An 11,593-nucleotide genomic window follows, 5' to 3' on the forward strand; every position below is an offset into this window, starting at 1 on the left:
GCTTTAATTACTTTGACCTATACTTTAATATACTGTGACTTAGTTGTATCTTTGCACATGTCATTACAAATTACAAACCTCAATTTTGAAGTTGGGATGTTTTTTAAAACATGAGAACATAATACAATGATTTAAAAAATCTTTTTCAACCTATATTGCATTGACTACTGTACATTACAAAGGCAAAATATTTAATGTTTAAACTGATACTCTTTTCCATCATCAGTGACCTCTGACCTTATAAATTCTGGAAAACAGTTCTGGATAAATGGACAAAACTCACAAACATACAAGCATGGTAGCTGAGGTGGAAAAAAGTCAAGTTTAATCACAAAAGAGTCTCTAAGATGCCCATAGTTGATCAATCTTAAAAACATCCCCTGATCTAACCACAAAAGGGAAAGGAAAAGCTATATTAAAAAAAAGACAAAAAAAAACATCAGCGGAAAAATAATAAACCTTGAGAAGGGACATCAAATGTGGAAATCCCCCTTCCAAGATGACCAGGCTGTAATGGATGGCGAATGGGCAGCAATTTACAAAGTATGTGATGCTAAGCCAATATTAATTTGAATAGTTCCGTTCCGTTCCGTCTTCAATTCCTCTTATCCGGGGTTGGGTCGCGGGGGCAGCAGCTTTAGCAGGGAAGCCCAGACTTCCCTCTCTCCAGCCACTTCCGCCAGCTCCTCCGACGGGATCCCAAGGCGTTCCCAAGCCAGCCGTGAGACGTAGTCTCTCCATCGTGTCCTGGGTCGTCCCGGGGCCTCCCGCCGGTAAGACATGCCCGGAACACCTCCCCAGGGAGGCGCTCAGGAGGCATCCGAACCAGATGCCCGAGCCACCTCAACTGGTTCCTCTCGACGCTGAGTCCCTCCCGGATGACCGAGCTTCTCACCCTATCTCTAAGGGAGAGCCCGGCTACCCTGCGGAGGAAACTCATTTCGGCCGCTTGTATCCGGGATCTTGTTCTTTCACCTATGGTCACGACCCACAGCTCGTGACCATAGGTGAGGGCAGGAACGTAGATTGACCGGTAAATCGAGAGCTTTGCCTTTCGGCTCAGCTCCTTCTTCACCACAACGGACCGATACAGCGTCCGCATCACTGCAGACGCTGCACCGATCCGTCTGTCGATCTCCTGCTCTAACCTACCCTCACTCGTGAACAAGACCCCAAGATACTTGAACTCCTCCACTTGGGGCAGGATCTCATCCCCGACCCGGAGAGGGCACTCCACCCTTTTCCGACTGAGGACCATGGTCTCGGATTTGGAGGTGCTGATCCTCATCCCAACCGCTTCACACTCGACTGCGAACCACTCGCTGGAGATCACGGCTTGAAGAAGCCAACAGCACCACATCATCTGCAAAAAGCAGAGATGCAATGTTGAGGCCACCAAACCGGACCCCCTCAACACTCCGGCTGCGCCCAGAAATTCTGTCCATAAAAGTTATGAACAGAATCGGTGACAAAGGGCAACCTTGGCGGAGTCCAACCCTCACAGGAAACAAATTCGACTTACTTACTTATACGAATAATTTAAATAGTGCGAAAGTTAATTTAATAAGTTGAAGCACTGCAAGAAGATGCCCTGCAAAATTGCACACACCAAACAGCACACAGGCACTGTAAGCTGTGCAGCTAAAAGAAATGCTGCAAAATGAACAGAATAATATACTCTTGGGAATGGATAAACACAATTTCACAAAACACATTTAGGTCAGTGTTTCTGATAGTGTTTATGTTGAATTGCAAAGCTGCATCTTTTTTTATATATATTTTTTGTCAGCATGTGGGCAGAGCTCCACATGACCTAAACACTCCTGTTAAATTCGCCAGGCATGATGACCCACATAACACCACCACTTTCTGGAACTGGTCACAGTGCCACCTACTAGTGGTAACTACCAATAACAGGAGGCTCATATATACAAGCACCATCCTTTTCTACTACAGGGAAGTTGACTAAAACGGTAGCCCTTGTTGGATTATTAACATTGTTTTTCAGTTTCAATTTATATTTTAGCCGTTTTGGATTTAGTTATAGCTGTGTAGCTCAATGAATAGTATTGTCTATTGTATTCTTATCTGTCTCTCTTGCCTGGGAAAGAGGGAGTAGAGTTTGTACCAGTCTCAGTCGGTCGAAGACAGGCTGATTTATTATTGTTCAAGTCTAATCTGATTTGTACTCATGGGAACTTGATGCCTTTTTGTTCTCATGGGAGGGGAGGGACTTTTCAATAAGAAACGGTGTGCAGGAGAAGGAGGGACACACAATCTGAACGGAACACGGTTTGAGTGTCTTCATTTTGTGTGATCAGAAGCTTCTGATAATTATAATACCTTTGCAAAGGGACTTCTTCACCAGAATCTCACCATTCAGTTAATTGAACACGCAAAGAGTAGAATACAATTATTGTCTACTCTAACACCCTCAAATGCAAAACAGCTCATTAAAAATCCACGACAAATAACTAAACATGACAGTAAAGAAAACACATGACAGAAAAAAAAAACTAAACGCAATAGAAAATAAGACAGTCAATTGAAAAATAAATTAATTTGCTGTTGTGTTTTGATATGTGTTTAGTTGTTTTTTTTAGTTATTGTGTTTTCATGAGGAGGCCCTTCAGCGTCTAAACATCGATAGACACCTGCTCGCGACCATTGAAAGGCGACAACTTAAATTCCTGGGACACTACCCTATATTCGAAAAGGAAAATTAGAAAGTTGAGCGTCAGTGGCAGGATCGAAGGAACTACAACGCAAAGCAGGCAGAGTAAAATATTTCCCCTCTTTTTATGTGCATAGTTCGTCTAAGCCAAACCAGGTGACACTCAAGAAGAAGTGTCACTGATGGTGTCGTGGTACTCTCGCCTGACTATAGTCAGCTGGAATAGCTGCAGCTCCAGCACCTGAACTGGATAAGCAATGTTTTAAATGGATTGAACGACCCACTTATTTAATATTGTGTTATTATGTTTGAGAAAGTAGTTAGCCCTGTTGCTGCTTGTAGGTATTGTCGGATCCAATGGGTCGACCCCGCTTAGCTTCCGCAGCTGGGGCCTGCATGTGGTCGCCGCTGAGTCCCATGATTTAGGCACCCGCCACCACTTGTCTCCTCAGCTTTGCTCTCGCTAGCTTCTCTCACTTGCCACTCTTGTTAGTCACAACAGCTGCTGCTGCTCGCCGGGCTGCTCGCTCCCTCGCTCACTCTCTCTGAGGTACTAGTGTGTGCTTCAAAATCGTTGCATTCTATTAGTTTACCACTAGATGTCACTAAATAATACACTGTCACTTTGATTAATCCACATTAAGATCTCCTGGAGAGGAAGATGTTAACGTTCCATAAAGTCTATATATTATTGCGGTCATTGTTCTAAATTTTGTAGCGTTTGAAGTTGGCGTAGAGATATCCATATACATTTTGGTGACGATTGATCGCAATTTCATGACATCAAGTGGCATTAAGCCTTTTCTATGTAGAGGAAAACATTTAACGCCCATAAAATTCTAAATATTGGGGGGATCATTTTAATATTTTTCAGAGGTTGAATATATGAATATGAGTACACAAATTTTGTGGCAATTGACTGACATGAAGTTTTTTTGCATTGATCATTTTAGACTGTCCCAGGTGGTCGTTAACTACCATATAAATATATTTTTCTATACCACCCTATTTTCCTCTCTTTATTATTATCATTCAGGGTTCCATGTTTGCTGCTTTCCTGGATTTTCTCTGGGTGCTTATGGGCTTCCTGCCATATTCCAAAAACATGCATATGAGATTAATTAAAGACGATAGGTATGAAAGTGTGTGATTGGTTGCAGTCCTGGGTGTTGTACCCCGCCTCTCACCCGGAGTCAGCTAGGATAGGCTCCAGTCCACCCGAAACCCAAAGTTTGGAAGGATGTGTGCAGGGCCGGCATTAGCCATTTTGGTGCCCTAAGCATAAATGCTTTGTAGTGCCCCACCCACCCCCCACCCCTGACAGAAATGAACAATATCTGAGTATTCTTCAGTTTTGCTTTATTTTACAAAATAACTTGTCAATATTAATGTTTCAAAAACTTTCACAAAAATAAGACTCTTCTTTCCCTACTGAAATTCACTATGGATATAACAATTTCATCACAAAAAGTTGCTGATATAATTATTGCAAATGGGCACACTATTTCGGTGGTGTCATGAGCAGTCCCTTACTCTATTGCTTTGTGTGAATAAATGAGAGAATAAGAGTAGTCCTTCACTCATGTGTGTTGATTCTACAAAAGTAGAATGGAGCAGATTATGATGGAACATTTGATCACATTTCATTAATTTGAGTATTTAATTCTTGGGCATTGTCTTCTTTGTTTCTCAAATGAATATGCTATATGAGTATAATAATAATACAATAATAAAATAAAACAAATAAACAAAAAAAATCAAAATAAAGAATAGTCATTTAGCACAACACCACTTTTTGAAACAATATTATACTCAATAATTCGCAAATATTTAATTGTTTATCGACATTTTATATAATTGACTTCTTTTAAGGAATGGTGACTTTGAATGGATATTCATTTTCCTCGTTTTAAGTCTTTTAGGACGCCATGTGCACATTCATTGGTTGTTCTCATTGTTAGTGGATAGAAAAGCCATTTATGTTCGGCTGATTTATTCATCATCAAGCTTCAGTGAATTCCTGGGTCACATCCAGTGCCAAGGAAGATGAGCATCTGCTTTCTGCATGATATCGTAAACTGTATTGTCGCCCTCGTTTCCCTCTTGTAATACAGTACTATCAAGAGGAAGATGAGGGCCACTAGACCCCCCCCCAAAAAAGGGCAGACGGCACGCATCATGAATGTGTGTGTGTGTGTGTGTGGGGGGTGCCAGCGTGGGTGTGTGTGGGTGTCAGTTTTTTTCCCAATTTAGTGGCTATTTTGCCATGACTGGCAACTTTCCTGTTAGCGTTATTTGAATGGCCAGTCCCCGGAGTAAGAAAGTCTTGGCCTGCCGTAAATCAACTATTTTACCGTGATTAGACGTTTCGCCCCCTTCTACAGTATGGATCTCCATTCACTTTTCAATTTGTTTTGTCACTGAAAATAGGCTGTTATCAGCATTACAAGCCCACTAAAAAAAAATATATATATATATATATATATATTCTATTTAAAAAGTAAAACTTTCATAGATTATAGATTCAGGGTCTACTACTTAAGTGATTTCAAGTATTATTTGTTTATTTTTACATTATGTGGGCTTCCAGCTCAAAAAAACGCATGAAAATAAGATGTCAAAAACTTAAAATAATGTGAAGATATCACCGTGCATACTTCCCAGTCTTTTGCATGCAAAACAACGGATACATGGGCGGATGATATTTTCAAAATGATATGTCTATCTTCAATAGTTGGTTGGGAATCCCTTTGCCTTAATCACTGCCTTGATGCGCCATGGCATTGCCTGGGGGTCCTGGAAGCCCAGGCTTTCTTGATGCTTGCTTTCAGCTCTTTGTTTTTGGATTGATTGTACTGTATTGCGGCCCTTGTTTTCCTCTTGTAATACAGTTCTATCAAGAGGAAAATGAGGGCCATCAGGATTTGAGAATCTTTGGGTACCAGAATCAAACTGAGGAACTGAAATCAAAGCTTATGATGACAAATTGAAAAGACAGATAATATGAATGGTAACTATAGAGCCCATAACAATCTCCAAAGACATTCAAGGTGAAAGTCAATGTCAAAGTACATCAGTGTCAGATCGCACCATCTGTTGTTCTTTGAGCTAAAGTGGACTTCATGGGAGGGAACCACAGTTAAAAGAAAAGAAAGAAAGAAAGAAAGCATTTCTGGAATTTGCCAAACTGCATCTTGACAAGCCACAAAGCTTCTGGAAAAATGTCCTATTGCTTGACAAGAGAAAACTGGAACTATATTCACGGATGCAAGAATTAAGCATACCAAGAAAAGAACAATGTCTCTAACTGTGAAACATGAAGTAGTCTCTGTAATGTTCTGGGGCTTCTTTGTGGAATTTGGCCCAGGGTGTCTTGAATCTGTGCATGTACAAAAAAAATCTCAAGACTGTCCCGGCATTCTGGAGAGGAATGTGCGGCCTAGTGTCAGAAAGCTTGGTCTCAGTCACGTTATGGGTCTTCCAACAGGATAATGACCCAAAACACACTGCTAAAAAATAAATAAATACATAAATAAGTAAGCCAAGGATGACTAAGAGCAAAACATTGAGGAGTCCCAAACATTCAACCGTTGTAGACAAATATATTCCTAAAGAAGTGTGAGAATGTCAACTGGCCGCTTCTGACGAAGACACTTAATTCCCAACATGAATTGAAGAGGAACTCTTGACATCTTTGTAGAGGGGTTGACTCTACGGTATAAACACATCAACTGGGGAGCCACTGTGAAGATTTCAAGACATTGATTTCAAGGGATTGGAAAATCAAACTGCCGTCTTATTGGAAAGAGCCGACCTGCGTCAGATCGCCGCCGCCTGTCGGGCTTGCTTGCTGGCTCCATCTCTGTTGCCTGTTTGCACGCCGGTGTCATTGCGGGACTCAGTGACGATCAACTGGGGACCCAGTTGTGAAAGGTAGGCTTTCAAGATGCTGCCATGAAAGGCTGATCAGAAATCAGATGAGGAGTTTGTCTCCATGACTCAAGTAAATTGGTCTGAGGTCTATTCAAATGATGATCCCAATATCGCATACAGTGCATTTCAGTCTACCATCATTTTTCTATACAAAAGACATTGTCCATTAATAAAAGTCACAAGGAAATATAAAGGTCTAAATAAGGCATGGATGACGAAGGGGATAGAGAATGCATGTAAAAATAAAAACATTTTATAGAAAAGATTTATTAAATTGAGAACTATGGAAGCTGAAATAAAGTACAAGATCTACAAAAATAAACTATTGAATATTATACGAAAAAGTAAGAAAGATTATTACCATGCTCTACTAGAGCAGAATAAAAGCCACACACAAGAAATATGGAAAATACTAAATCATGTAATTAAAAATAGCTAAAAAAAAATATTATCCAGAATATTTTATAAAAGATAAAAATTTTGTTATTGACATAGCTAATTATTTTAATGAGTATTTTGTTAACGTTGGCAGTAATTTGGCAAAGGAAATCCCTGAGCCAAGAAACAAGCATGAAATAAATAAGCACATCAAAAATAATTCAGCCACTATGTCGCTCAAATCTGTTAAAGATACAGAAGTATCAAATATTGTTAAAACATTAAAAAAGTCCACTGTCTGTTTCAACATTGATATGACATTAGTAAAAAGTATTATAGAATATGTTGTGCAACCTTTCACATATATATGTAATTTGTCGTTTAAGGCCGGTATATTTCCATCAAAAATGAAAATAGCAAAAGTTATTCCTATTCATAAAAATGGAGACAGACACATATTCACTAATTATAGAGCAATATCACTGCTGCCACAGTTCTCAAAAATTCGAGAAAAATATTTTCATATAGACTGGACAATTTTATTGAAAAACATAAGCTTTTAAGTGAAAATCAATATTGGTTTAGAGAAAAACTGACCACATCAAAGGGAGTCCTTGAACTCGTAGAAGCAATATCTACTAACATAGATACTAAAAAATTTACTGTTGGAATTTTTATAGATTTAAAAAAGCATTTGATACTATAGATCATTCTATAGTAATGAATAAATTGGAAATATATGGCATAAGAGGTTTGGCATATAAATGGATGAAAAGTTTTTTGGATAATATAAATCAGTACTTACAGTTTAACAATATACAATCAAAACACTTGATGATTAATCATGGGGTCCCCCAAGGGTCTATCCTAGGCCCAAAATTATTTATATTGTATATAAATGATATCTGTTGTGCCTCAAAAATATTCAAAAGTGTCTTATTTGCCGATGACACAACTCTCTACTGTTCAGGAGATAACCTGAAGCAGCTTCTGACTACTGTAGAGAATGAACTAAACACATTAAAAAATTGGTTTGATATGAACAAATTATCACTAAACTTGAATAAAACAAAGTTTATATTTTTTGGTACTAGACAAGCCAGACAACAGGTCAAAATTATGGTAAATTCAATTGAAATAGAAAGGGTAGATGAAAAGAAATTTCTTGGAATAGTTATTGATGAAAAATTTATGTTGGAAGTCACAAATAGATAATGTCAAAAGGAAAATGTCAAAAATTATAGGGATACTCTCTAAAACTATGGATGTCCTCAATAAGAAATCATTATACACATTATATTGTTCATTATTATTACCATATCTGACCTATTGTGTGGAAATCTGGGGAAAAGCATATAAAACAAATACTAATCTTGTTTTCAAACTGTAAAAAAAGAGCCATAAGATTTATTAATCGATCAAAATATACAGAACCAACTAATTCTCTATTTATTAAATCAAATACAATGTGTGGACAACAATCTACTCTGCCACAGAACTCAGAAGCTGTTTGAAATGAGAGAGTCCTTATAACATAAGACAAGTGTCTACAAAAAAAATAAAACGAGAACAAATATTAAGCAAAGGTGTGTTTGTGTAAAAGGTGTTAATTTGTGGAATGATTTTGGAACTGACCTGAAAAGATCTCAGTCACTTGGTGAATTAAAAAATTTTTTAAAAGCGAAGTTAATTTTTTTTTACTTAAATCAGACATGAGTTATTAAAATTGTATATATGCTGTAATTTCTTTGGATGTATCGGTATAAGTGTAATGAAAATTTTATATGTGAGTATGAGGATATGATTTATAAATGTATTATGGTACAGTTGTACCTGCGAAGTGTTCAAAGTACGAATTGTTCAACCTCCGAAAAAATTTTCCCATAGGAAATAATGTAAATGCAATTGATCCGTTCCCAAGCTCCAAAAACAGAGAATTCCTATTTTAATTTATATTTATGGTTTTTTTACATTTTCACCCTGTACAGTATTTAAACAATAAAAAAAATACCTGACCTTTTTTGTTGTGGTGTGATGGCATCAGTGGATGATAAATGCTATGTTAATGATTGCTTTAGTTCATAAATGCTATGTTAATGATTGCTTTAGTTCAGTGCTAAGTTGGTGTATTTTACATTGGGCATATTGTTAAACTACTAAACGGACCTTGCGTGCGTTGTTTAACGTCAGGCACGTTGTTGAACAGCTAAGGGGGGTCCTCGTGCCAGTATTTACAGAAGTAGTCACGGTAGTTACAACGGCGCGATAATCTCCTTCCTAATTCCACTGTGGTTCGTAGCAATGTATATTTTTCTTTGCCTCCACTGGCACTGTTGTCTTTCTTTGGGCCAATGGCGAAGAAAATTGTCGTGGAAAAATCAAAATGCACTCGCAAATATGGAGCACCTCCGGGAGTATTCACGATCTGACTGGAAATAAGCAGTGCATCGTCTCAACTACCGCAACGTGAGCATTCGGCATTGCTCGGCTTCGCTCTGTCATGTTTGGTTTCTGTTTTTGGTTGTGTGTCTCCCTTGGTCTTGTTGAGTGTAATCCTGCCCTTCCTCGTGTCAACCAATCCGTGCCCTCAGCCACTTGTGTCTTGCCCCAGGTGTGTCTTGTTGTGTCGTTAGTGTGTGTGTATATAGTCTCCTGTCTCCCCTCTGTCGGGGTTGGATCATTGTCGCTGTCAGCACTCTTGTGTTTTGTTGTTACTTTGATTTTTTTTTTTTTTTCGAACTTTGTTGGTTTTGTTTACCCAGTACCCTTGGTAGTGTTTTTGTTAAATAAATAGTTTTCAGTATAACATGCATCCCTGCCGTGGTTCTCCTGCCTCCCTGCATTTGGGTCCTCCACTCCGTACCGTGACAGAATGAGCCAACCCCAACAGAGGGGAGACAGGAGAGTATATATACACACACACACACTAACGACACAACAAGACACACCTGGGGCAAGACAAGTGGCTGAGAGCACGGATTGGTTGACACGAGGAAGGGCAGGATTACACTCAACAAGACCAAGGGAGAGACACAACCAAAAACAGAAACCAAACATGACAGTACCCCTCACTCAAGGGACGAATCCCAGACGTCCCAAACAAAAGTCAAACATGGCAGTGAGGCTAGGGGCTGCAGCGGCACAGGCGAAGAGGCCAGGGGCTGCAGCGGCACAGGCGAAGAGGCCAGGGGCTGCAGAGGCACAGGCGAAGAGGCCAGGGGCTGCAGAGGCACAGGTGAAGAGGCCAGGGGCTGCAGCGGCACAGGCGAAGAGGCCAGGGGCTGCAGCGGCACAGGCGAAGAGGCCAGGGGCTGCAGAGGCACAGGCGAAGAGGCCAGGGGCTGCAGAGGCACAGGCGAAGAGGCCAGGGGCTGCAGCGGCACAGGTGAAGAGGCCAGGGGCTGCAGCGGCACAGGCGAAGAGGCCAGGGGCTGCAGCGGCACAGGCGAACAGGCCAGGGGCTGCAGCGGCACAGGCGAACAGGCCAGGGGCCGCAGCGGCATGACGTGCGCCGCCGGAAACTGGAACGGGTGGGGGGCGCAGCACATGCGCCGCTGGAAACTGGAACTGAAGGTGGGCGCAGCAGGTGCGCCGCCGTAAACTGGAACTGGTGCTTGCCTCTTGCTCTGCTGGGTCCGTTTCTGGTTGGATCATTCTGTCACGGTACGGAGTGGAGGACCCAAATGCAGGGAGGCAGGAGAACCACGGCAGGGATGCATGTTATACTGAAAACAATTTATTTAACAAAAACACTACCAGGGGTACTGGGTAAACAAAACCAACAAAGTTCTAAAAATACCAAAAATCAAAGTAACAACAAAATACAAGAGTGGTGACAGCGACAATGATCCAACCCCGACAGAGGGGAGACAGGAGACTATATACACACACACACTAACGACACAACAAGACACACCTGGGGCAAGACACAAGTGGCTGAGGGCACGGATTGGTTGACACGAGGAAGGGCAGGATTACACTCAACAAGACCAAGGGAGACACACAACCAAAAACAGAAACCAAACATGACACGCTCGGCTTCACTCCTACCCGTTTTCAAGGTATGTTCGGCTTAGCTTGAATTTATAAACTATTTTCTTTCTTCCTATTCTTGTTTTTCTTTTTTACTTCAACTTATATTTTATACTTGTAATGTGTTTTGTGTTTTTGTTTGTTTATATGTTCAATAAAAACATACAACAATAATAAAACAAAAAACAAGTTTTCTAAAGTGGCTTTCTATGAGCCTTGACCTAAACCCTATTAAACATCTGTGAAATTTCTGTGACCACTGTGGATTTTTCTTTCATTAATGGAGGCGTACGAACAATTGTGTTCATGTGTGTATTGATAGAAGAGCCCTGCGACCTACTCATGTGGTCCTTGGGGGGCTACATTGGTGACCCTCATCTACACCTTTTGACTTGTGCTTAGCTGTCACCAGAGCAACCCACAGCCATTAGTTTATCAATTTATCAACACACCTGCTTCACCCGTAATGACATTTTATTCGTGTTAATTATCCATCTCATCTGCCAGTCTGACATTCCACTTTAGCAAACACTTGATGACATTGTTGTATTATATATTCCCACTCTCTTGTCCTTA

The sequence above is a fragment of the Leptonotus elevatus genome, chromosome 3, assembly GCF_054856555.1.
Source record: "Leptonotus elevatus isolate MCC_2025b chromosome 3, RoL_Lele_1.0, whole genome shotgun sequence".
Taxonomy (NCBI): Eukaryota; Metazoa; Chordata; class Actinopteri; order Syngnathiformes; family Syngnathidae; genus Leptonotus; species Leptonotus elevatus.